This window comes from Pleurodeles waltl, chromosome 6, assembly GCF_031143425.1.
Source record: "Pleurodeles waltl isolate 20211129_DDA chromosome 6, aPleWal1.hap1.20221129, whole genome shotgun sequence".
NCBI lineage: Eukaryota > Metazoa > Chordata > Amphibia > Caudata > Salamandridae > Pleurodeles > Pleurodeles waltl.
In genome coordinates, this window is record NC_090445.1 from 479,101,817 (window position 1) to 479,126,842 (window position 25,026).

Here is a 25,026-nt window from a genome sequence, read left to right on the forward strand (position 1 = left end):
ACCGCCGTCTCAAGCACCGCTGAACTGGGCACCGCCGTCTCAAGCACCGCTGAACTGGGCCCTTCATCTCAAGCACCACTGAACTGGGCCCTTCATCTCAAGCACCGCTGAACTGGGCACCACCGTCTCAAGCACCGCTGAACTGGGCACCGCCGTCTCAAGCACCGCTGAACTGGGCACCGCCGTATCAAGCACCGCTGAACTGGGCACCACCGTCTCAAGCACCGCTGAACTGGGCCCTTCATCTCAAGCACCGCTGAACTGGGCCCTTCATCTCAAGCACCGCTGAACTGGGCACCGCCGTCTCAAGCACCGCTGAACTGGGTACCGCCGTCTCAAGCACTGCTGAACTTGGCACCGCCGTCTCAAGCACTGCTGAACTGGGCACCGCCGTCTCAAGCACCGCTGAACTGGGCCCTTCATCTCAAGCACCGCTGAACTGGGCCCTTCATCTCAAGCACCGCTGAACTGGGCCCTTCATCTCAAGCACCGCTGAACTGGGCACCGCCGTCTCAAGCACCGCTGAACTGGGCACCGCCATCTCAAGCACCGCTGAACTGGGCCCTTCATCTCAAGCACCGCTGAACTGGGCACCGCCGTCTCAAGCACCGCTGAACTGGGCACCGTCGTCTCAAGCACCACTGAACTGGGCACCGCCGTCTCAAGCACCGCTGAACTGGGCACCGCCGTCTCAAGCACCGCTGAACTGGGCCCTTCATCTCAATGTCCGCTGAACTGGGCCCTTCATCTCAAGCACCGCTGAACTGGGCACCGCCGTCTCAAGCACCGCTGAACTGGGCACCGCCATCTCAAGCACCGCTGAACTGGGCCCTTCATCTCAAGCACCGCTGAACTGGGCCCTTCATCTCAAGCACCGCTGAACTGGGCCCTTCATCTCAAGCACCGCTGAACTGGCCACCGCCGTCTCAAGCACCGCTGAACTGGGCACCGCCGTCTCAAGCACCGCTGAACTGGGCACCGCCGTCTCAAGCACCGCTGAACTGGGCACCGCCGTCTCAAGCACCGCTGAACTGGGCACCACTGTCTCAACCACCGCTGAACTGGGCCCTTCATCTCAAGCACCGCTGAACTGGGCCCTTTATCTCAAGCACCGCTAAACTGGGCACCGCCGTCTCAAGCACCGCTGAACTGGGTACCGACGTCTCAAGCACTGCTGAACTTGGCACCGCCGTCTCAAGCACCGCTGAACTGGGCACCGCCGTCTCAAGCAGCGCTGAACTGGGCCCTTCATCTCAAGCACCGCTGAACTGGGCCCTTCATCTCAAGCACCGCTGAACTGGGTCCTTCATCTCAAGCACTGCTGAACTGGGCACCGCCGTCTCAAGCTCCACTGAACTGGGCACCGCCGTCTCAAGCACCGCTGAACTGGGCACCGCCGTCTCAAGCACCGCTGAACTGGGCCCTTCATCTCAAGCACCGCTGAACTGGGCCCTTCATCTCAAGCACCGCTGAACTGGGCCCTTCATCTCAAGCATCGCTGAACCTGGCACCGCCGTCTCAAGCACCGCTGAACTGGGCACCGCCGTCTCAAGCACCGCTGAACTGGGCACCGCCGTCTCAAGCACCGCTGAACTGGGCACCGCCGTCTCAAGCACCGGTGAACTGGGCCCTTCATCTCAAGCACCGCTGAACTGTGCCCTTCATCTCAAGCACCGCTGAATTGGGCACCCCCGTCTCAAGCACCGCTGAACTGGGTACCGCCATCTCAAGCACTGCTGAACTTGGCACCGCCGTCTCAAGAACCACTGAACTGGGCACCGCCGTCTCAAGCACCGCTGAACTGGGCCCGTCATCTCAAGCACCGCTGAACTGGGCCCTTCATCTCAAGCACCGCTGAACTGGGCCCTTCATCTCAAGTACCGCTGAACTGGGCCCTTCATCTCAAGCACCGCTGAACTGGGCACCTCCGTCTCAAGCACCGCTGAACTGGGCACCGCCGTCTCAAGCACCGCTGAACTGGGCACCGCTGTCTCAAGCACCGCTGAACTGGGCTCCGCCGTCTCAAGCACCGCTGAACTGGGCCCTTCATCTCAAGCACCGCTGAACTGGGCCCTTCATCTCAAGCACCGATGAACTGGGCACCGCCGTCTCAAGCTCCGCTGAACTGGGTACCACCGTCTCAAGCACCGCTGAACTTGGCACCGCCGTCTCAAGCACCGCTGAACTGGGCACCGCCGTCTCAAGCACCGCTGAACTGGGTCCTTCATCTCAAGCACCGCTGAACTGGGTCGTTCATCTCAAGCACCGCTGAACTGGGCCCTTCATCTCAAGCACCGCTGAACTGGGCACCGCCGTCTCAAGCACCGCTGAACTGGACACCGACATCTCAAGCACCACTGAACTGGGCCCTTCATCTCAAGCACCGCTGAACTGGGCCCTTCATCTCAAGAACCGCTGAACTGGGCCCTTCATCTCAAGCACCGCTGAACTGGGCCCCGCCGTCTCAAGCACCGCTGAACTGGGCACCGCCGTCTCAAGCACCGCTGAACTGGGCACCGCCGTCTCAAGCACCGCTGAACTGGGCCCTTCATCTCAAGCACCGCTGAACTGGGCCCTTCATCTCAAGCACCGCTGAACTGGGCACCACCGTCTCAAGCACCGCTGAACTGGGCACCGCCGTCTCAAGCACCGCTGAACTGGGCACCGCCGTCTCAAGCACCGCTGAACTGGGCACCACCGTCTCAAGCACCGCTGAACTGGGCCCTTCATCTCAAGCACCGCTGAACTGGGCCCTTCATCTCAAGCACCGCTGAACTGGGCACCGCCGTCTCAAGCACCGCTGAACTGGGTACCGCCGTCTCAAGCACTGCTGAACTTGGCACAGCCGTCTCAAGCACTGCTGAACTGGGCACCGCCGTCTCAAGCACCGCTGAACTGGGCACCGCCATCTCAAGCACCGCTGAACTGGGCCCTTCATCTCAAGCACCGCTGAACTGGGCCCTTCATCTCAAGCACCACTGAACTGGGCACCGCCGTCTCAAGCACCGCTGAACTGGGCACCGCCGTCTCAAGCACCACTGAACTTGGCACCGCCGTCTCAAGCACCGCTGAACTGGGCACCGCCGTCTCAAGCACCGCTGAACTGGGCCCTTCATCTCAAGCACCGCTGAACTGGGCCCTTCATCTCAAGCACCGCTGAACTGGGCCCTTCATCTCAAGCACCGCTGAACTGGGCACCGCCGTCTCAAGCACCACTGAACTGGGCACCGCCGTCTCAAGCACCGCTGAACTGGGCACCGCCGTCTCAAGCACCGCTGAACTGGGCCCTTCATCTCAAGCACCGCTGAACTGGGCCCTTCATCTGAAGCACCGCTGAACTGGGCCCTTCATCTCAAGCATCGCTGAACCTGGCACCGCCGTCTCAAGCACCGCTGAACTGGGCACCGCCGTCTCAAGCACCGCTGAACTGGGCACCGCCGTCTCAAGCACCGCTGAACTGGGCACCGCCGTCTCAAGCACCGCTGAACTGGGTACCGACGTCTCAAGCACTGCTGAACTTGGCACCACCGTCTCAAGCACCGCTGAACTGGGCACCGCCGTCTCAAGCAGCGCTGAACTGGGCCCTTCATCTCAAGCACCGCTGAACTGGGCCCTTCATCTCAAGCACCGCTGAACTGGGTCCTTCATCTCAAGCACTGCTGAACTGGGCACCGCCGTCTCAAGCTCCACTGAACTGGGCACCGCCGTCTCAAGCACCGCTGAACTGGGCACCGCCGTCTCAAGCACCGCTGAACTGGGCCCTTCATCTCAAGCACCGCTGAACTGGGCCCTTCATCTCAAGCACCGCTGAACTGGGCCCTTCATCTCAAGCATCGCTGAACCTGGCACCGCCGTCTCAAGCACCGCTGAACTGGGCACCGCCGTCTCAAGCACTGCTGAACTGGGCACCGCCGTCTCAAGCACCGCTGAACTGGGCACCGCCGTCTCAAGCACCGGTGAACTGGGCCCTTCATCTCAAGCACCGCTGAACTGTGCCCTTCATCTCAAACACCGCTGAATTGGGCACCCCCGTCTCAAGCACCGCTGAACTGGGTACCGCCATCTCAAGCACTGCTGAACTTGGCACCGCCGTCTCAAGAACCACTGAACTGGGCACCGCCGTCTCAAGCACCGCTGAACTGGGCCCTTCATCTCAAGCACCGCTGAACTGGGCCCTTCATCTCAAGCACCGCTGAACTGGGCCCTTCATCTCAAGTACCGCTGAACTGGGCCCTTCATCTCAAGCACCGCTGAACTGGGCACCTCCGTCTCAAGCACCGCTGAACTGGGCACCGCCGTCTCAAGCACCGCTGAACTGGGCACCGCTGTCTCAAGCACCGCTGAACTGGGCACCGCCGTCTCAAGCACCGCTGAACTGGGCCCTTCATCTCAAGCACCGCTGAACTGGGCCCTTCATCTCAAGCACCGATGAACTGGGCACCGCCGTCTCAAGCTCCGCTGAACTGGGTACCACCGTCTCAAGCACCGCTGAACTTGGCACCGCCGTCTCAAGCACCGCTGAACTGGGCACCGCCGTCTCAAGCACCGCTGAACTGGGTCCTTCATCTCAAGCACCGCTGAACTGGGTCGTTCATCTCAAGCACCGCTGAACTGGGCCCTTCATCTCAAGCACCGCTGAACTGGGCACCGCCGTCTCAAGCACCGCTGAACTGGACACCGACATCTCAAGCACCACTGAACTGGGCCCTTCATCTCAAGCACCGCTGAACTGGGCCCTTCATCTCAAGAACCGCTGAACTGGGCCCTTCATCTCAAGCACCGCTGAACTGGGCCCCGCCGTCTCAAGCACCGCTGAACTGGGCACCGCCGTCTCAAGCACCGCTGAACTGGGCACCGCCGTCTCAAGCACCGCTGAACTGGGCCCTTCATCTCAAGCACCGCTGAACTGGGCCCTTCATCTCAAGCACCGCTGAACTGGGCACCACCGTCTCAAGCACCGCTGAACTGGGCACCGCCGTCTCAAGCACCGCTGAACTGGGCACCGCCGTCTCAAGCACCGCTGAACTGGGCACCACCGTCTCAAGCACCGCTGAACTGGGCCCTTCATCTCAAGCACCGCTGAACTGGGCCCTTCATCTCAAGCACCGCTGAACTGGGCACCGCCGTCTCAAGCACCGCTGAACTGGGTACCGCCGTCTCAAGCACTGCTGAACTTGGCACAGCCGTCTCAAGCACTGCTGAACTGGGCACCGCCGTCTCAAGCACCGCTGAACTGGGCACCGCCATCTCAAGCACCACTGAACTGGGCCCTTCATCTCAAGCACCGCTGAACTGGGCCCTTCATCTCAAGCACCACTGAACTGGGCACCGCCGTCTCAAGCACCGCTGAACTGGGCACCACCGTCTCAAGCACCACTGAACTTGGCACCGCCGTCTCAAGCACCGCTGAACTGGGCACCGCCGTCTCAAGCACCGCTGAACTGGGCCCTTCATCTCAAGCACCGCTGAACTGGGCCCTTCATCTCAAGCACCGCTGAACTGGGCCCTTCATCTCAAGCACCGCTGAACTGGGCACCGCCGTCTCAAGCACCACTGAACTGGGCACCGCCGTCTCAAGCACCGCTGAACTGGGCACCGCCGTCTCAAGCACCGCTGAACTGGGCCCTTCATCTCAAGCACCGCTGAACTGGGCCCTTCATCTGAAGCACCGCTGAACTGGGCCCTTCATCTCAAGCATCGCTGAACCTGGCACCGCCGTCTCAAGCACCGCTGAACTGGGCACCGCCGTCTCAAGCACCGCTGAACTGGGCACCGCCGTCTCAAGCACCGCTGAACTGGGCACCGCCGTCTCAAGCACCGCTGAACTGGGCCCTTCATCTCAAGCACCGCTGAACTGGGCCCTTCATCTCAAGCACCGCTGAACTGGGCACCCCGTCTCAAGCACCGCTGAACTGGGTACCGCCATCTCAAGCACTGCTGAACTTGGCACCGCCGTCTCAAGCACCACTGAACTGGGCACCGCCGTCTCAAGCACCGCTGAACTGGGCCCTTCATCTCAAGCACCGCTGAACTGGGCCCTTCATCTCAAGCACCGCTGAACTGGGCCCTTCATCTCAAGCACCGCTGAACTGGGCCCTTCATCTCAAGCACCGCTGAACTGGGCACCTCCGTCTCAAGCACCGCTGAACTGGTCACCGCCTTCTCAAGCACCGCTGAACTGGGCACCGCTGTCTCAAGCACCGCTGAACTGGGCACCGCCGTCTCAAGCACCGCTGAACTGGGCCCTTCATCTCAAGCACCGCTGAACTGGGCCCTTCATCTCAAGCACCGATGAACTGGGCACCGGCGTCTCAAGCTCCGCTGAACTGGGTACCACCGTCTCAAGCACCGCTGAACTTGGCACCGCCGTCTCAAGCACCGCTGAACTGGGCACCGCCGTCTCAAGCACCGCTGAACTGGGTCGTTCATCTCAAGCACCGCTGAACTGGGTCGTTCATCTCAAGCACCGCTGAACTGGGCCCTTCATCTCAAGCACCGCTGAACTGGGCACCGCCGTCTCAAGCACCGCTGAACTGGACACCGACATCTCAAGCACCACTGAACTGGGCCCTTCATCTCAAGCACCGCTGAACTGGGCCCTTCATCTCAAGAACCGCTGAACTGGGCCCTTCATCTCAAGCACCGCTGAACTGGGCCCCGCCGTCTCAAGCACCGCTGAACTGGGCACCGCCATCTCAAGCACCGCTGAACTGGGCACCGCCGTCTCAAGCACCGCTGAACTGGGCCCTTCATCTCAAGCACCGCTGAACTGGGCCCTTCATCTCAAGCACCGCTGAACTGGGCACCACCGTCTCAAGCACCGCTGAACTGGGCACCCCGTCTCAAGCACCGCTGAACTGGGCACCACCGTCTCAAGCACCGCTGAACTGGGCCCTTCATCTCAAGCACCGCTGAACTGGGCCCTTCATCTCAAGCACCGCTGAACTGGGCACCGCCGTCTCAAGCACCGCTGAACTGGGTACCGCCGTCTGAAGCACTGCTGAACTTGGCACCGCCGTCTCAAGCACTGCTGAACTGGGCACCGCCGTCTCAAGCACCGCTGAACTGGGCCCTTCATCTCAAGCACCGCTGAACTGGGCCCTTCATCTCAAGCACCGCTGAACTGGGCCCTTCATCTCAAGCACCGCTGAACTGGGCACCGCCGTCTCAAGCACCGCTGAACTGGGCACCGCCATCTCAAGCACCGCTGAACTGGGCCCTTCATCTCAAGCACCGCTGAACTGGGCCCTTCATCTCAAGCACCACTGAACTGGGCACCGCCGTCTCAAGCACCGCTGAACTGGGCACCGCCGTCTCAAGCACCACTGAACTGGGCACCGCCGTCTCAAGCACCGCTGAACTGGGCACTGCCGTCTCAAGCACCGCTGAACTGGGCCCTTCATCTCAATGTCCGCTGAACTGGGCCCTTCATCTCAAGCACTGCTGAACTGGGCACCGCCGTCTCAAGTACCACTGAACTGGGCACCGCCATCTCAAGCACCGCTGAACTGGGCCCTTCATCTCAAGCACCGCTGAACTGGGCCCTTCATCTCAAGCACCGCTGAACTGGGCCCTTCATCTCAAGCACCGCTGAACTGGGCACCGCCGTCTCAAGCACCGCTGAACTGGCCACCGCCGTCTCAAGCACCGCTGAACTGGGCACCGCTGTCTCAAGCTCCGCTGAACTGGGCACCGCCGTCTCAAGCACCGCTGAACTGGGCCCTTCATCTCAAGCACCGCTGAACTGGGCCCTTCATCTCAAGCACCGCTGAACTGGGCCCTTCATCTCAAGCACCGCTGAACTGGGCACCGCCGTCTCAAGCACCGCTGAACTGGGTACCGCCGTCTCAAGCACTGCTGAACTTGGCACCGCCGTCTCAAGCACCGCTGAACTGGGCACCGCCGTCTCAAGCACCGCTGAACTGGGCCCTTCATCTCAAGCACCGCTGAACTGGGCCCTTCATCTCAAGCACCGCTGAACTGGGCCCTTCATCTCAAGCACCGCTGAACTGGGCACCGCCGTCTCAAGTACCGCTGAACTGGACACCGACATCTCAAGCACCGCTGAACTGGGCCCTTCATCTCAAGCACCGCTGAACTGGGCCCTTCATCTCAAGCACCGCTGAACTGGGCACCGCCGTTTCAAGCACCGCTGAACTGGGCACCACCGTCTCAAGCACCACTGAACTGGGCACCGCCGTCTCAAGCACCGCTGAACTGGGCCCTTCATCTCAAGCACCGCTGAACTGGGCCTTTCATCTCAAGCACCGCTGAACTGGGCCCTTCATCTCAAGCACCGCTGAACTGGGCACCGGCGTCTCAAGCACCGCTGAACTGGGCACCACCGTCTCAAGCACCGCTGAACTGGGCCCTTCATCTCAAGCACCTCTGAACTGGGCCCTTCATCTCAAGCACCGCTGAACTGGGCACCGCCGTCTCAAGCACCGCTGAACTGGGTACCGCCGTCTCAAGCACTGCTGAACTTGGCACCGCCGTCTCAAGCACTGCTGAACTGGGCACCGCCGTCTCAAGCACCGCTGAACTGGGCCCTTCATCTCAAGCACCGCTGAACTGGGCCCTTCATCTCAAGCACCGCTGAACTGGGCCCTTCATCTCAAGCACCGCTGAACTGGGCACCGCCGTCTCAAGCACCGCTGAACTGGGCACCGCCATCTCAAGCACCGCTGAACTGGGCCCTTCATCTCAAGCACCGCTGAACTGGGCCCTTCATCTCAAGCACCACTGAACTGGGCACCGCCGTCTCAAGCACCGCTTAACTGGGCACCGCCGTCTCAAGCACCACTGAACTGGGCACCGCCGTCTCAAGCACCACTGAACTGGGCACCGCCGTCTCAAGCACCGCTGAACTGGGCCCTTCATCTCAATGTCCGCTGAACTGGGCCCTTCATCTCAAGCACCGCTGAACTGGGCACCGCCGTCTCAAGCACCGCTGAACTGGGCACCGCCATCTCAAGCACCGCTGAACTGGGCCCTTCATCTCAAGCACCGCTGAACTGGGCCCTTCATCTCAAGCACCGCTGAACTGGGCCCTTCATCTCAAGCACCGCTGAACTGGGCACCGCCGTCTCAAGCACCGCTGAACTGGGCACCGCCGTCTCAAGCACCGCTGAACTGGGCACCGCTGTCTCAAGCTCCGCTGAACTGGGCACCGCCGTCTCAAGCACCGCTGAACTGGGCCCTTCATCTCAAGCACCGCTGAACTGTGCCCTTCATCTCAAGCACCGCTGAACTGGGCCCTTCATCTCAAGCACCGCTGAACTGGGCACCGCCGTCTCAAGCACCGCTGAACTGGGTACCGCCGTCTCAAGCACTGCTGAACTTGGCACCGCCGTCTCAAGCACCGCTGAACTGGGCACCGCCGTCTCAAGCACCGCTGAACTGGGCCCTTCATCTCAAGCACCGCTGAACTGGGCCCTTCATCTCAAGCACCGCTGAACTGGGCACCGCCGTCTCAAGTACCGCTGAACTGGACACCGACATCTCAAGCACCGCTGAACTGAGCCCTTCATCTCAAGCACCGCTGAACTGGGCCCTTCATCTCAAGCACCGCTGAACTGGGCACCGCCGTTTCAAGCACCGCTGAACTGGGCACCACCATCTCAAGCACCACTGAACTGGGCACCGCCGTCTCAAGCACCGCTGAACTGGGCACTTCATCTCAAGCACCGCTGAACTGGGCCTTTCATCTCAAGCACCGCTGAACTGGGCCCTTCATCTCAAGCACCGCTGAACTGGGCACCGGCGTCTCAAGCACCGCTGAACTGGGCACCGCCGTCTCAAGCACCACTGAACTGGGCACCGCCGTCTCAAGCACCGCTGAACTGGGCACCACCGTCTCAAGCACCGCTGAACTGGGCCATTCATCTCAAGCACCGCCTAACTGGGCCCTTCATCTCAAGCACCGCTGAACTGGGCACTGCCGTCTCAAGCAACGCTGAACTGGGCACCGACGTCTCAAGCACTGCTGAACTTGGCACCGCCGTCTCAAGCACCGCTGAACTGGGCACCGCCGTCTCAAGCACCGCTGAACTGGGCCATTCATCTCAAGCACCGCTGAACTGGGCCCTTCATCTCAAGCACCGCTGAACTGAGTCCTTCATCTCAAGCACCGCTGAACTGGGCACCACCGTCTCAAGCAACGCTGAAGTGGGCACCACCGTCTCAAGCTCCGCTGAACTGGGCACCGCCGTCTCAAGCACCGCTGAACTGGGCCCTTCATCTCAAGCACCGCTGAACTGGGCCCTTCATCTCAAGCACCGCTGAACTGGGCCCTTCATCTCAAGCACCGTTGAACTGGGCACCGCCGTCTCAAGCACCGCTGAACTGGGTACCGCCGTCTCAAGCACTGCTGAACTTGGCACCGCCGTCTCAAGCACCGCTGAACTAGGCACCGCCGTCTCAAGCACCGCTGAACTGGGTCCTTCATCTCAAGCACCGCTGAACTGGGCCCTTCATCTCAAGCACCGCTGAACTGGGCCCTTCATCTCAAGCACCGCTGAACTGGGCACCGCCGTCTCAAGTACCGCTGAACTGGACACCGACATCTCAAGCACCGCTGAACTGGGCCCTTCATCTCAAGCACCGCTGAACTGGGCCCTTCATCTCAAGCACCGCTGAACTGGGCACCGCCGTTTCAAGCTCCGCTGAACTGGGCACCACCGTCTCAAGCACCACTGAACTGGGCACCGCCGTCTCAAGCACCGCTGAACTGGGCACTTCATCTCAAGCACCGCTGAACTGGGCCTTTCATCTCAAGCACCGCTGAACTGGGCCCTTCATCTCAAGCACCGCTGAACTGGGCACCGGCGTCTCAAGCACCGCTGAACTGGGCACCGCCGTCTCAAGCACCGCTGAACTGGGCACCGCCGTCTCAAGCACCGCTGAACTGGGCACCGCCGTCTCAAGCACCGCTGAACTGGGCACCACCGTCTCAAGCACCGCTGAACTGGGCCCTTCATCTCAAGCACCGCTGAACTGGGCCCTTCATCTCAAGCACCGCTGAACTGGGCACTGCCGTCTCAAGCAACGCTGAACTGGGCACCGACGTCTCAAGCACTGCTGAACTTGGCACCGCCGTCTCAAGCACCGCTGAACTGGGCACCGCCGTCTCAAGCACCGCTGAACTGGGCCATTCATCTCAAGCACCGCTGAACTGGGCCCTTCATCTCAAGCACCGCTGAACTGGGTCCTTCATCTCAAGCACCGCTGAACTGGGCACCACCGTCTCAAGCACCGCTGAAGTGGGCACCGCCATCTCAAGCACCGCTGAACTGGGCCCTTCATCTCAAGCACCGCTGAACTGGGCCCTTCATCTCAAGCACCGCTGAACAGGGCACCGCCGTCTCAAGCACCGCTGAACTGGGCACCGCCGTCTCAAGCACCACTGAACTGGGCACCGCCGTCTCAAGCACCGCTGAACTGGGCACCGCCGTCTCAAGAACCGCTGAACTGGGCCCTTCATCTCAAGCACCGCTGAACTGGGCCCTTCATCTCAAGCACCGCTGAACTGGGCCCTTCATCTCAAGCACCGCTGAACTGGGCACCGCCGTCTCAAGCACCGCTGAACTGGGCACCGCCGTCTCAAGCACCGCTGAACTGGGCACCGCTGTCTCAAGCACCGCTGAACTGGGCACCGCTGTCTCAAGCACCGCTGAACTGGGCACCGACGTCTCAAGCACCGCTGAACTGGGCCCTTCATCTCAAGCACCGCTGAACTGGGCACCGCCGTCTCAAGCACTGCTGAACTGGGTACTGCCGTCTCAAGCACTGCTGAACTTGGCACCGCCGTCTCAAGCACCGCTGAACTGGGCCCTTCATCTCAAGCACCGCTGAACTGGGCCCTTCATCTCAAGCACCGCTGAACTGGGCCCTTCATCTCAAGCACCGCTGTACTGGGCCCTTCATCTCAAGCACCGCTGAACTGGGCACCGAAGTCTCAAGCACCGCTGAACTGGGCACCGCCGTCTCAAGCACCGCTGAACTGGGCACCGCTGTCTCAAGCACTGCTGACTTGGGCACCGCCGTCTTAAGCACCGCTGAACTGGGCCCTTCATCTAAAGCACCGCTGAACTGGGCACCGGCGTCTCAAGCACCGCTGAACTGGGTACCGCCGTCTCAAGCACCGCTGAACTTGGCACCGCCGTCTCAAGCACCGCTGAACTGGGCACCGCCTTCTCAAGCACCGCTGAACTGGGCCCTTCATCTCAAACACCGCTGAACTGGGCCGTTCATCTCAAGCACCGCTGAACTGGGCCCTTCATCTCAAGCAAGGCTGAACAGGGCACCGCCGTCTCAAGCACCGCTGAACTGGACACCGACATCTCAAGCACCGCTGAACTGGGCCCTTCACCTCAAGCACCGCTGAACTGGGCCCTTCATCTCAAGCACCGCTGAACTGGGCCCTTCATCTCAAGCACCACTGAACTGGGCACCGCCGTCTCAAGCACCGCTGAACTGGGCACCGCCGTCTCAAGCACCACTGAACTGGGCACCGCCGTCTCAAGCACCGCTGAACTGGGCACTGCCGTCTCAAGCACCGCTGAACTGGGCCCTTCATCTCAATGTCCGCTGAACTGGGCCCTTCATCTCAAGCACTGCTGAACTGGGCACCGCCGTCTCAAGTACCACTGAACTGGGCACCGCCATCTCAAGCACCGCTGAACTGGGCCCTTCATCTCAAGCACCGCTGAACTGGGCCCTTCATCTCAAGCACCGCTGAACTGGGCCCTTCATCTCAAGCACCGCTGAACTGGGCACCGCCGTCTCAAGCACCGCTGAACTGGCCACCGCCGTCTCAAGCACCGCTGAACTGGGCACCGCTGTCTCAAGCTCCGCTGAACTGGGCACCGCCGTCTCAAGCACCGCTGAACTGGGCCCTTCATCTCAAGCACCGCTGAACTGGGCCCTTCATCTCAAGCACCGCTGAACTGGGCCCTTCATCTCAAGCACCGCTGAACTGGGCACCGCCGTCTCAAGCACCGCTGAACTGGGTACCGCCGTCTCAAGCACTGCTGAACTTGGCACCGCCGTCTCAAGCACCGCTGAACTGGGCACCGCCGTCTCAAGCACCGCTGAACTGGGCCCTTCATCTCAAGCACCGCTGAACTGGGCCCTTCATCTCAAGCACCGCTGAACTGGGCCCTTCATCTCAAGCACCGCTGAACTGGGCACCGCCGTCTCAAGTACCGCTGAACTGGACACCGACATCTCAAGCACCGCTGAACTGGGCCCTTCATCTCAAGCACCGCTGAACTGGGCCCTTCATCTCAAGCACCGCTGAACTGGGCACCGCCGTTTCAAGCACCGCTGAACTGGGCACCACCGTCTCAAGCACCACTGAACTGGGCACCGCCGTCTCAAGCACCGCTGAACTGGGCCCTTCATCTCAAGCACCGCTGAACTGGGCCTTTCATCTCAAGCACCGCTGAACTGGGCCCTTCATCTCAAGCACCGCTGAACTGGGCACCGGCGTCTCAAGCACCGCTGAACTGGGCACCACCGTCTCAAGCACCGCTGAACTGGGCCCTTCATCTCAAGCACCTCTGAACTGGGCCCTTCATCTCAAGCACCGCTGAACTGGGCACCGCCGTCTCAAGCACCGCTGAACTGGGTACCGCCGTCTCAAGCACTGCTGAACTTGGCACCGCCGTCTCAAGCACTGCTGAACTGGGCACCGCCGTCTCAAGCACCGCTGAACTGGGCCCTTCATCTCAAGCACCGCTGAACTGGGCCCTTCATCTCAAGCACCGCTGAACTGGGCCCTTCATCTCAAGCACCGCTGAACTGGGCACCGCCGTCTCAAGCACCGCTGAACTGGGCACCGCCATCTCAAGCACCGCTGAACTGGGCCCTTCATCTCAAGCACCGCTGAACTGGGCCCTTCATCTCAAGCACCACTGAACTGGGCACCGCCGTCTCAAGCACCGCTTAACTGGGCACCGCCGTCTCAAGCACCACTGAACTGGGCACCGCCGTCTCAAGCACCACTGAACTGGGCACCGCCGTCTCAAGCACCGCTGAACTGGGCCCTTCATCTCAATGTCCGCTGAACTGGGCCCTTCATCTCAAGCACCGCTGAACTGGGCACCGCCGTCTCAAGCACCGCTGAACTGGGCACCGCCATCTCAAGCACCGCTGAACTGGGCCCTTCATCTCAAGCACCGCTGAACTGGGCCCTTCATCTCAAGCACCGCTGAACTGGGCCCTTCATCTCAAGCACCGCTGAACTGGGCACCGCCGTCTCAAGCACCGCTGAACTGGGCACCGCCGTCTCAAGCACCGCTGAACTGGGCACCGCTGTCTCAAGCTCCGCTGAACTGGGCACCGCCGTCTCAAGCACCGCTGAACTGGGCCCTTCATCTCAAGCACCGCTGAACTGTGCCCTTCATCTCAAGCACCGCTGAACTGGGCCCTTCATCTCAAGCACCGCTGAACTGGGCACCGCCGTCTCAAGCACCGCTGAACTGGGTACCGCCGTCTCAAGCACTGCTGAACTTGGCACCGCCGTCTCAAGCACCGCTGAACTGGGCACCGCCGTCTCAAGCACCGCTGAACTGGGCCCTTCATCTCAAGCACCGCTGAACTGGGCCCTTCATCTCAAGCACCGCTGAACTGGGCACCGCCGTCTCAAGTACCGCTGAACTGGACACCGACATCTCAAGCACCGCTGAACTGAGCCCTTCATCTCAAGCACCGCTGAACTGGGCCCTTCATCTCAAGCACCGCTGAACTGGGCACCGCCGTTTCAAGCACCGCTGAACTGGGCACCACCATCTCAAGCACCACTGAACTGGGCACCGCCGTCTCAAGCACCGCTGAACTGGGCACTTCATCTCAAGCACCGCTGAACTGGGCCTTTCATCTCAAGCACCGCTGAACTGGGCCCTTCATCTCAAGCACCGCTGAACTGGGCACCGGCGTCTCAAGCACCGCTGAACTGGGCACCGCCGTCTCAAGCACCACTGAACTGGGCACCGCCGTCTCAAGCACCGCTGAACTGGGCACCACCGTCTCAAGCACCGCTGAACTGGGCCATTCATCTCAAGCACCGCCTAACTGGGCCCTTCATCTCAAGCACCGCTGAACTGGGCACTGCCGTCTCAAGCAACGCTGAACTGGGCACCGACGTCTCAAGCACTGCTGAACTTGGCACCGCCGTCTCAAGCACCGCTGAACTGGGCACCGCCGTCTCAAGCACCGCTGAACTGGGCCATTCATCTCAAGCACCGCTGAACTGGGCCCTTCATCTCAAGCACCGCTGAACTGAGTCCTTCATCTCAAGCACCGCTGAACTGGGCACCACCGTCTCAAGCAACGCTGAAGTGGGCACCACCGTCTCAAGCTCCGCTGAACTGGGCACCGCCGTCTCAAGCACCGCTGAACTGGGCCCTTCATCTCAAGCACCGCTGAACTGGGCCCTTCATCTCAAGCACCGCTGAACTGGGCCCTTCATCTCAAGCACCGTTGAACTGGGCACCGCCGTCTCAAGCACCGCTGAACTGGGTACCGCCGTCTCAAGCACTGCTGAACTTGGCACCGCCGTCTCAAGCACCGCTGAACTAGGCACCGCCGTCTCAAGCACCGCTGAACTGGGTCCTTCATCTCAAGCACCGCTGAACTGGGCCCTTCATCTCAAGCACCGCTGAACTGGGCCCTTCATCTCAAGCACCGCTGAACTGGGCACCGCCGTCTCAAGTACCGCTGAACTGGACACCGACATCTCAAGCACCGCTGAACTGGGCCCTTCATCTCAAGCACCGCTGAACTGGGCCCTTCATCTCAAGCACCGCTGAACTGGGCACCGCCGTTTCAAGCTCCGCTGAACTGGGCACCACCGTCTCAAGCACCACTGAACTGGGCACCGCCGTCTCAAGCACCGCTGAACTGGGCACTTCATCTCAAGCACCGCTGAACTGGGCCTTTCATCTCAAGCACCGCTGAACTGGGCCCTTCATCTCAAGCACCGCTGAACTGGGCACCGGCGTCTCAAGCACCGCTGAACTGGGCACCGCCGTCTCAAGCACCGCTGAACTGGGCACCGCCGTCTCAAGCACCGCTGAACTGGGCACCGCCGTCTCAAGCACCGCTGAACTGGGCACCACCGTCTCAAGCACCGCTGAACTGGGCCCTTCATCTCAAGCACCGCTGAACTGGGCCCTTCATCTCAAGCACCGCTGAACTGGGCACTGCCGTCTCAAGCAACGCTGAACTGGGCACCGACGTCTCAAGCACTGCTGAACTTGGCACCGCCGTCTCAAGCACCGCTGAACTGGGCACCGCCGTCTCAAGCACCGCTGAACTGGGCCATTCATCTCAAGCACCGCTGAACTGGGCCCTTCATCTCAAGCACCGCTGAACTGGGTCCTTCATCTCAAGCACCGCTGAACTGGGCACCACCGTCTCAAGCACCGCTGAAGTGGGCACCGCCATCTCAAGCACCGCTGAACTGGGCCCTTCATCTCAAGCACCGCTGAACTGGGCCCTTCATCTCAAGCACCGCTGAACAGGGCACCGCCGTCTCAAGCACCGCTGAACTGGGCACCGCCGTCTCAAGCACCACTGAACTGGGCACCGCCGTCTCAAGCACCGCTGAACTGGGCACCGCCGTCTCAAGAACCGCTGAACTGGGCCCTTCATCTCAAGCACCGCTGAACTGGGCCCTTCATCTCAAGCACCGCTGAACTGGGCCCTTCATCTCAAGCACCGCTGAACTGGGCACCGCCGTCTCAAGCACCGCTGAACTGGGCACCGCCGTCTCAAGCACCGCTGAACTGGGCACCGCTGTCTCAAGCACCGCTGAACTGGGCACCGCTGTCTCAAGCACCGCTGAACTGGGCACCGACGTCTCAAGCACCGCTGAACTGGGCCCTTCATCTCAAGCACCGCTGAACTGGGCACCGCCGTCTCAAGCACTGCTGAACTGGGTACTGCCGTCTCAAGCACTGCTGAACTTGGCACCGCCGTCTCAAGCACCGCTGAACTGGGCCCTTCATCTCAAGCACCGCTGAACTGGGCCCTTCATCTCAAGCACCGCTGAACTGGGCCCTTCATCTCAAGCACCGCTGTACTGGGCCCTTCATCTCAAGCACCGCTGAACTGGGCACCGAAGTCTCAAGCACCGCTGAACTGGGCACCGCCGTCTCAAGCACCGCTGAACTGGGCACCGCTGTCTCAAGCACTGCTGACTTGGGCACCGCCGTCTTAAGCACCGCTGAACTGGGCCCTTCATCTAAAGCACCGCTGAACTGGGCACCGCCGTCTCAAGCACCGCTGAACTGGGTACCGCCGTCTCAAGCACCGCTGAACTTGGCACCGCCGTCTCAAGCACCGCTGAACTGGGCACCGCCTTCTCAAGCACCGCTGAACTGGGCCCTTCATCTCAAACACCGCTGAACTGGGCCGTTCATCTCAAGCACCGCTGAACTGGGCCCTTCATCTCAAGCAAGGCTGAACAGGGCACCGCCGTCTCAAGCACCGCTGAACTGGACACCGACATCTCAAGCACCGCTGAACTGGGCCCTTCACCTCAAGCACCGCTGAACTGGGCTCTTCATCTCAAGCACCGCTGAACTGGGCACCGCCGTCTCAAGCACCGCTGAACTGGGTACTGCCGTCTCAAGCACTGCTGAACTTGGCACCGCCGTCTCAAGCACCGCTGAACTGGGCACCGCCGTCTCAAGCACCGCTGAACTGGGCCCTTCATCTCGAGCACCGCTGAACTGGGCCCTTCATCTCAAGCACCGCTGAACTGAGCCCTTCATCTCAAGCACCGCTGTACTGGGCCCTTCATCTCAAGCACCGCTGAACTGGGCACCGAAGTCTCAAGCACCGTTGAACTGGGCACCGCCGTCTCAAGCACCGCTGAACTGGGCACCGCTGTCTCAAGCACTGCTGAACTGGGCACCGCCGTCTCAAGCACCGCTGAACTGGGCCCTTCATCTAAAGCACCGCTGAACTGGGCACCGCCGTCTCAAGCACCGCTGAACTGGGTACCGCCGTCTCAAGCACCGCTGAACTTGGCACCGCCGTCTCAAGCACCGCTGAACTGGGCACCGCCTTCTCAAGCACCTCTGAACTGGGCCCTTCATCTCAAACACCGCTGAACTGGGCCGTTCATCTCAAGCACCGCTGAACTGGGCCCTTCATCTCAAGCACCGCTCAACAGGGCACCGCCGTCTCAAGCACCGCTGAACTGGACACCGACATCTCAAGCACCGCTGAACTGGGCCCTTCACCTCAAGCACCGCTGAACTGGGCCCTTCATCTCAAGCACCGCTGAACTGGGCCCTTCATCTCAAGCACCGCTGAACTGGGCACCGCCGTCTCAAGCACCGCTGAACTGGGCACCGCCATCTCAAGCACCGCTGAACTGGGCCCTTCATCTCAAGCTCTGCTGAACTGGGCCCTTCATCTCAAGCACCGCTGAACTGGGCCCTTCATCTTAAGCACCGCTGAACTGGGCACCGCCGTCTCTAGCACCGCTGAACTGGGCACCGCCGTCTCAAGCACCGCTGAACTGGGCACCGCCGTCTCAAGCACCGCTGAACTGGGCACCACCGTCTCAAGCACCGCTGAACTGGGCCCTTCATCTCAAGCACCGCTGAACTGGGCCCTTCATCTCAAGCACAGCTGAACTGGGCACCGCCGTCTCAAGCACCGCTGAACTGGATACCGACGTCTCAAGCACTGCTGAACTTGGCACCGCCGTCTCAAGCACCGCTGAACTGGGCACCGCCGTCTCAAGCACCGCTGAACTGGGCCCTTCATCTCAAGCACCGCTGAACTGGGCCCTTCATCTCAAGCACCGCTGAACTGGGCACCTTCGTCTCAAGCACCGCTGAACTGGGCACCGCCATCTCAAGTACCGCTGAACTGGGCCCTTCATGTCAAGCACCGCTGAACTGGGCCCTTCATCTCAAGCACCACTGAACTGGGCACCGCCGTCTCAAGCACCGCTGAACTGGGCACCGCCGTCTCAAGCACCACTGAACTGGGCACCGGCGTCTCAAGCACCGCTGAACTGGGCACCGCCGTCTCAAGCACTGCTGAACTGGGCCCTTCATCTCAAGCACCGCTGAACTGGGCCCTTCATCTCAAGCACCGCTGAACTGGGCCCTTCATCTCAAGCACCGCTGAACTGGGCACCGCCGTCTCAAGCACCGCTGAACTGGGCACCGCCGTCTCAAGCACCGCTGAACTGAACCCTTCATCTCAAGCACCGCTGAACTGGGCCCTTCATCTCAAGCACTGCTGAACTGGGCACCGCCGTCTCAAGCACCGCTGAACTGGGTACCGACGTCTCAAGCACTGCTGAACTTGGCACCGCCGTCTCAAGCACCGCTGAACTGGGCACCGCCGTCTAAAGCACCACTGAACTGGGCCCTTCATCTCAAGCACCGCTGAACTGGGCCCTTCATCTCAAGCACCGCTGAACTGGGCCCTTCATCTCAAGCACCGCTGAACTGGGCACCGCCGTCTCAAGCACCGCTGAACTGGGCACCGCTGTCTCTAGCACCGCTGAACTGGGCCCTTCATCTCAAGCACATCTGAACTGGGCCCTTCATCTCAAGCACTGCTGAACTGGGCCCTTCATCTCAAGCACCGCTGAACTGGGCCCTTCATCTCAAGCACCGCTGAACTGGGCACCGCCGTCTCAAGCACCACTGAACTGGGCACCGCCGTCTCAAGCACCGCTGAACTGGGCACCGCCGTCTCAAGCACCGCTGAACTGGGCCCTTCATCTCAAGCACCACTGAACTGGGCCCTTCATCTCACGCATCGCTGAACTGGGCCCTTCATCTCAAGCACCGCTGAACTGGGCCCTTCATCTCAAGCACCGCTGAACTGGGCACCTCCGTCTCAAGCACCGCTGAACTGGGCACCGCCGTCTCAAGCACCGCTGAACTGTACACCGCCGTCTCAAGCACCGCTGAACTGGGCACCGCCGTCTCAAGCACCGCTGAACTGGGCACCGCCGTCTCAAGCACCGCTGAACTGGGCCCTTCATCTCAAGCACCGCTGAACTGGGCCCTTCATCTCAAGCACCGCTGAACTGGGCACCGCCGTCTCAAGCACCGCTGAACTTGGCACCGCCGTCTCAAGCACCACTGAACTGGGCACCGCCGTCTCAAGCACCGCTGAACTGGGCCCTTCATCTCAAGCACCGCTGAACTGGGCCCTTCATCTCAAGCACCGCTGAACTGGGCCCTTCATCTCAAGCACCGCTGATCTGGGCCCTTCATCTCAAGCACCGCTGAACTGGGCACCTCCGTCTCAAGCACCGCTGAACTGGGTACCGCCGTCTCAAACACTGCTGAACTTGGCACCGCCGTCTCAAGCACCGCTGAACTGGGCACCGCTGTCTCAAGCACCGCTGAACTGGGCACCACCGTCTCAAGCACCGCTGAACTGGGCCCTTCATCTCAAGCACCGCTGAACTGGGCCCTTCATCTCAAGCACCGCTGAACTGGGCACCGCCGTCTCAAGCACCGCTGAACTGGGTACTGCCGTATCAAGCACTGCTGAACTTGGCACCGCCGTCTCAAGCACCTCTGAACTGGTCACCGCCGTCTCAAGCACCGCTGAACTGGGCCCTTCATGTCAAGCACCGCTGAACTGGGCCCTTCATCTCAAGCACCGCTGAACTGGGCCCTTCATCTCAAGCACCGCTGAACTGGGCACCTCCGTCTCAAGCACCGCTGAACTGGGCACCGCCGTCTCAAGCACCGCTGAACTGGGTACCGCCATCTCAAGCACTGCTGAACTTGGCACCGCCGTCTCAAGCACCGCTGAACAGGGCCCTTCATCTCAAGCACCGCTGAACTGGGCCCTTCATCTCAAGCACCGCTGAACTGGGCACCGCCGTCTGAAGCACCGCTGAACTGGGTACCGCCGTCTCAAGCACTGCTGAACTTGGCACCGCCGTCTCAAGCACCGCTGAACAGGGCCCTTCATCTCAAGCACCACTGAACTGGGCCCTTCATCTCAAGCACCGCTGAACTGGGCACCGCCGTCTCAAGCACCGCTGAACTGGGTACCGCCGTCTCAAGCACTGCTGAACTTGGCACCGCCGTCTCAAGCACCGCTGAACTGGGCACCGCCGTCTCAAGCACCGCTGAACTGGGCCCTTCATCTCAAGCACCGCTGAACTGGGTCGTTCATCTCAAACACCGCTGAACTGGGCCCTTCATCTCAAGCACCGCTGAACTGGGCACCGCCGTCTCAAGCACCTCTGAACTGGACACCGACATCTCAAGCACCGCTGAACTGGGCCCTTCATCTCAAGCACCGCTGAACTGGGCCCTTCATCTCAAGCACCGCTGAACTGGGCCCTTCATCTCAAGCACCGCTGAACTGGGCACCGCCGTCTCAAGCACCGCTGAACTGGGCACCGCCGTCTCAAGCACCGCTGAACTGGGCACCACCGTCTCAAGCACCGCTAAACTGGGCACCACTGTCTCAAGCACCGCTGAACTGGGCCCTTCATCTCAAGCACCGCTGAAGTGGGCCCTTCATCTCAAGCACCGCTGAACTGGGCACCGCCGTCTCAAGCACCGCTGAACTGGGCACCGCCGTCTCAAGCACCGCTGAACTGTGCACCGCCGTCTCAAGCACCGCTGAACTGGGCACCGCCGTCTCAAGCACCGCTGAACTGGGCACCGCCGTCTCAAGCACCGCTGAACTGGGCCCTTCATCTCAAGCACCGCTGAACTGGGCACCGCCGTCTCAAGCACCGCTGAACTTGGCACCGCCGTCTCAAGCACCACTGAACTGGGCACCGCCGTCTCAAGCACCGCTGAACTGGGCCCTTCATCTCAAGCACCGCTGAACTGGGCCCTTCATCTCAAGCACCGCTGAACTGGGCCCTTCATCTCAAGCACCGCTGAACTGGGCCCTTCATCTCAAGCACCGCTGAACTGGGCACCTCCGTCTCAAGCACCGCTGAACTGGGTACCGCCGTCTCAAGCACTGCTGAACTTGGCACCGCCGTCTCAAGCACCACTGAACTGGGCACCGCTGTCTCAAGCACCGCTGAACTGGGCACCACCGTGTCAAGCACCGCTGAACTGGGCCCTTCATCTCAAGCACCGCTGAACTGGGCCCTTCATCTCAAGCACCGCTGAACTGGGCACCGCCGTCTCAAGCACCGCTGAACTGGGTACTGCCGTATCAAGCACTGCTGAACTTGGCACCGCCGTCTCAAGCACCTCTGAACTGGTCACCGCCGTCTCAAGCACCGCTGAACTGGGCCCTTCATCTCAAGCACCGCTGAACTGGGCCCTTCATCTCAAGCACCGCTGAACTGGGCCCTTCATCTCAAGCACCGCTGAACTGGGCACCTCCGTCTCAAGCACCGCTGAACTGGGCACCGCCGTCTCAAGCACCGCTGAACTGGGTACCGCCATCTCAAGCACTGCTGAACTTGGCACCGCCGTCTCAAGCACCGCTGAACAGGGCCCTTCATCTCAAGCACCGCTGAACTGGGCCCTTCATCTCAAGCACCGCTGAACTGGGCACCGCCGTCTGAAGCACCGCTGAACTGGGTACCGCCGTCTCAAGCACTGCTGAACTTGGCACCGCCGTCTCAAGCACCGCTGAACAGGGCCCTTCATCTCAAGCACCACTGAACTGGGCCCTTCATCTCAAGCACCGCTGAACTGGGCACCGCCGTCTCAAGCACCGCTGAACTGGGTACCGCCGTCTCAAGCACTGCTGAACTTGGCACCGCCGTCTCAAGCACCGCTGAACTGGGCACCGCCGTCTCAAGCACCGCTGAACTGGGCCCTTCATCTCAAGCACCGCTGAACTGGGTCGTTCATCTCAAACACCGCTGAACTGGGCCCTTCATCTCAAGCACCGCTGAACTGGGCACCGCCGTCTCAAGCACCTCTGAACTGGACACCGACATCTCAAGCACCGCTGAACTGGGCCCTTCATCTCAAGCACCGCTGAACTGGGCCCTTCATCTCAAGCACCGCTGAACTGGGCCCTTCATCTCAAGCACCGCTGAACTGGGCACCGCCGTCTCAAGCACCGCTGAACTGGGCACCGCCGTCTCAAGCACCGCTGAACTGGGCACCACCGTCTCAAGCACCGCTAAACTGGGCACCACTGTCTCAAGCACCGCTGAACTGGGCCCTTCATCTCAAGCACCGCTGAAGTGGGCCCTTCATCTCAAGCACCGCTGAACTGGGCACCGCCGTCTCAAGCACCGCTGAACTGGGCACCGCCGTCTCAAGCACCGCTGAACTGTGCACCGCCGTCTCAAGCACCGCTGAACTGGGTACTGCCGTATCAAGCACTGCTGAACTTGGCACCGCCGTCTCAAGCACCTCTGAACTGGTCACCGCCGTCTCAAGCACCGCTGAACTGGGCCCTTCATCTCAAGCACCGCTGAACTGGGCACCGCCGTCTCAAGCACCGCTGAACTGGGCACCGCCGTCTCAAGCACCGCTGAACTGTGCACCGCCGTCTCAAGCACCGCTGAACTGGGCACCGCCGTCTCAAGCACCGCTGAACTGGGCACCGCCGTCTCAAGCACCGCTGAACTGGGCCCTTCATCTCAAGCACCGCTGAACTGGGCACCGCCGTCTCAAGCACCGCTGAACTTGGCACCGCCGTCTCAAGCACCACTGAACTGGGCACCGCCGTCTCAAGCACCGCTGAACTGGGCCCTTCATCTCAAGCACCGCTGAACTGGGCCCTTCATCTCAAGCACCGCTGAACTGGGCCCTTCATCTCAAGCACCGCTGAACTGGGCCCTTCATCTCAAGCACCGCTGAACTGGGCACCTCCGTCTCAAGCACCGCTGAACTGGGTACCGCCGTCTCAAGCACTGCTGAACTTGGCACCGCCGTCTCAAGCACCACTGAACTGGGCACCGCTGTCTCAAGCACCGCTGAACTGGGCACCACCGTGTCAAGCACCGCTGAACTGGGCCCTTCATCTCAAGCACCGCTGAACTGGGCCCTTCATCTCAAGCACCGCTGAACTGGGCACCGCCGTCTCAAGCACCGCTGAACTGGGTACTGCCGTATCAAGCACTGCTGAACTTGGCACCGCCGTCTCAAGCACCTCTGAACTGGTCACCGCCGTCTCAAGCACCGCTGAACTGGGCCCTTCATCTCAAGCACCGCTGAACTGGGCCCTTCATCTCAAGCACCGCTGAACTGGGCCCTTCATCTCAAGCACCGCTGAACTGGGCACCTCCGTCTCAAGCACCGCTGAACTGGGCACCGCCGTCTCAAGCACCGCTGAACTGGGTACCGCCATCTCAAGCACTGCTGAACTTGGCACCGCCGTCTCAAGCACCGCTGAACAGGGCCCTTCATCTCAAGCACCGCTGAACTGGGCCCTTCATCTCAAGCACCGCTGAACTGGGCACCGCCGTCTGAAGCACCGCTGAACTGGGTACCGCCGTCTCAAGCACTGCTGAACTTGGCACCGCCGTCTCAAGCACCGCTGAACAGGGCCCTTCATCTCAAGCACCACTGAACTGGGCCCTTCATCTCAAGCACCGCTGAACTGGGCACCGCCGTCTCAAGCACCGCTGAACTGGGTACCGCCGTCTCAAGCACTGCTGAACTTGGCACCGCCGTCTCAAGCACCGCTGAACTGGGCACCGCCGTCTCAAGCACCGCTGAACTGGGCCCTTCATCTCAAGCACCGCTGAACTGGGTCGTTCATCTCAAACACCGCTGAACTGGGCCCTTCATCTCAAGCACCGCTGAACTGGGCACCGCCGTCTCAAGCACCTCTGAACTGGACACCGACATCTCAAGCACCGCTGAACTGGGCCCTTCATCTCAAGCACCGCTGAACTGGGCCCTTCATCTCAAGCACCGCTGAACTGGGCCCTTCATCTCAAGCACCGCTGAACTGGGCACCGCCGTCTCAAGCACCGCTGAACTGGGCACCGCCGTCTCAAGCACCGCTGAACTGGGCACCACCGTCTCAAGCACCGCTAAACTGGGCACCACTGTCTCAAGCACCGCTGAACTGGGCCCT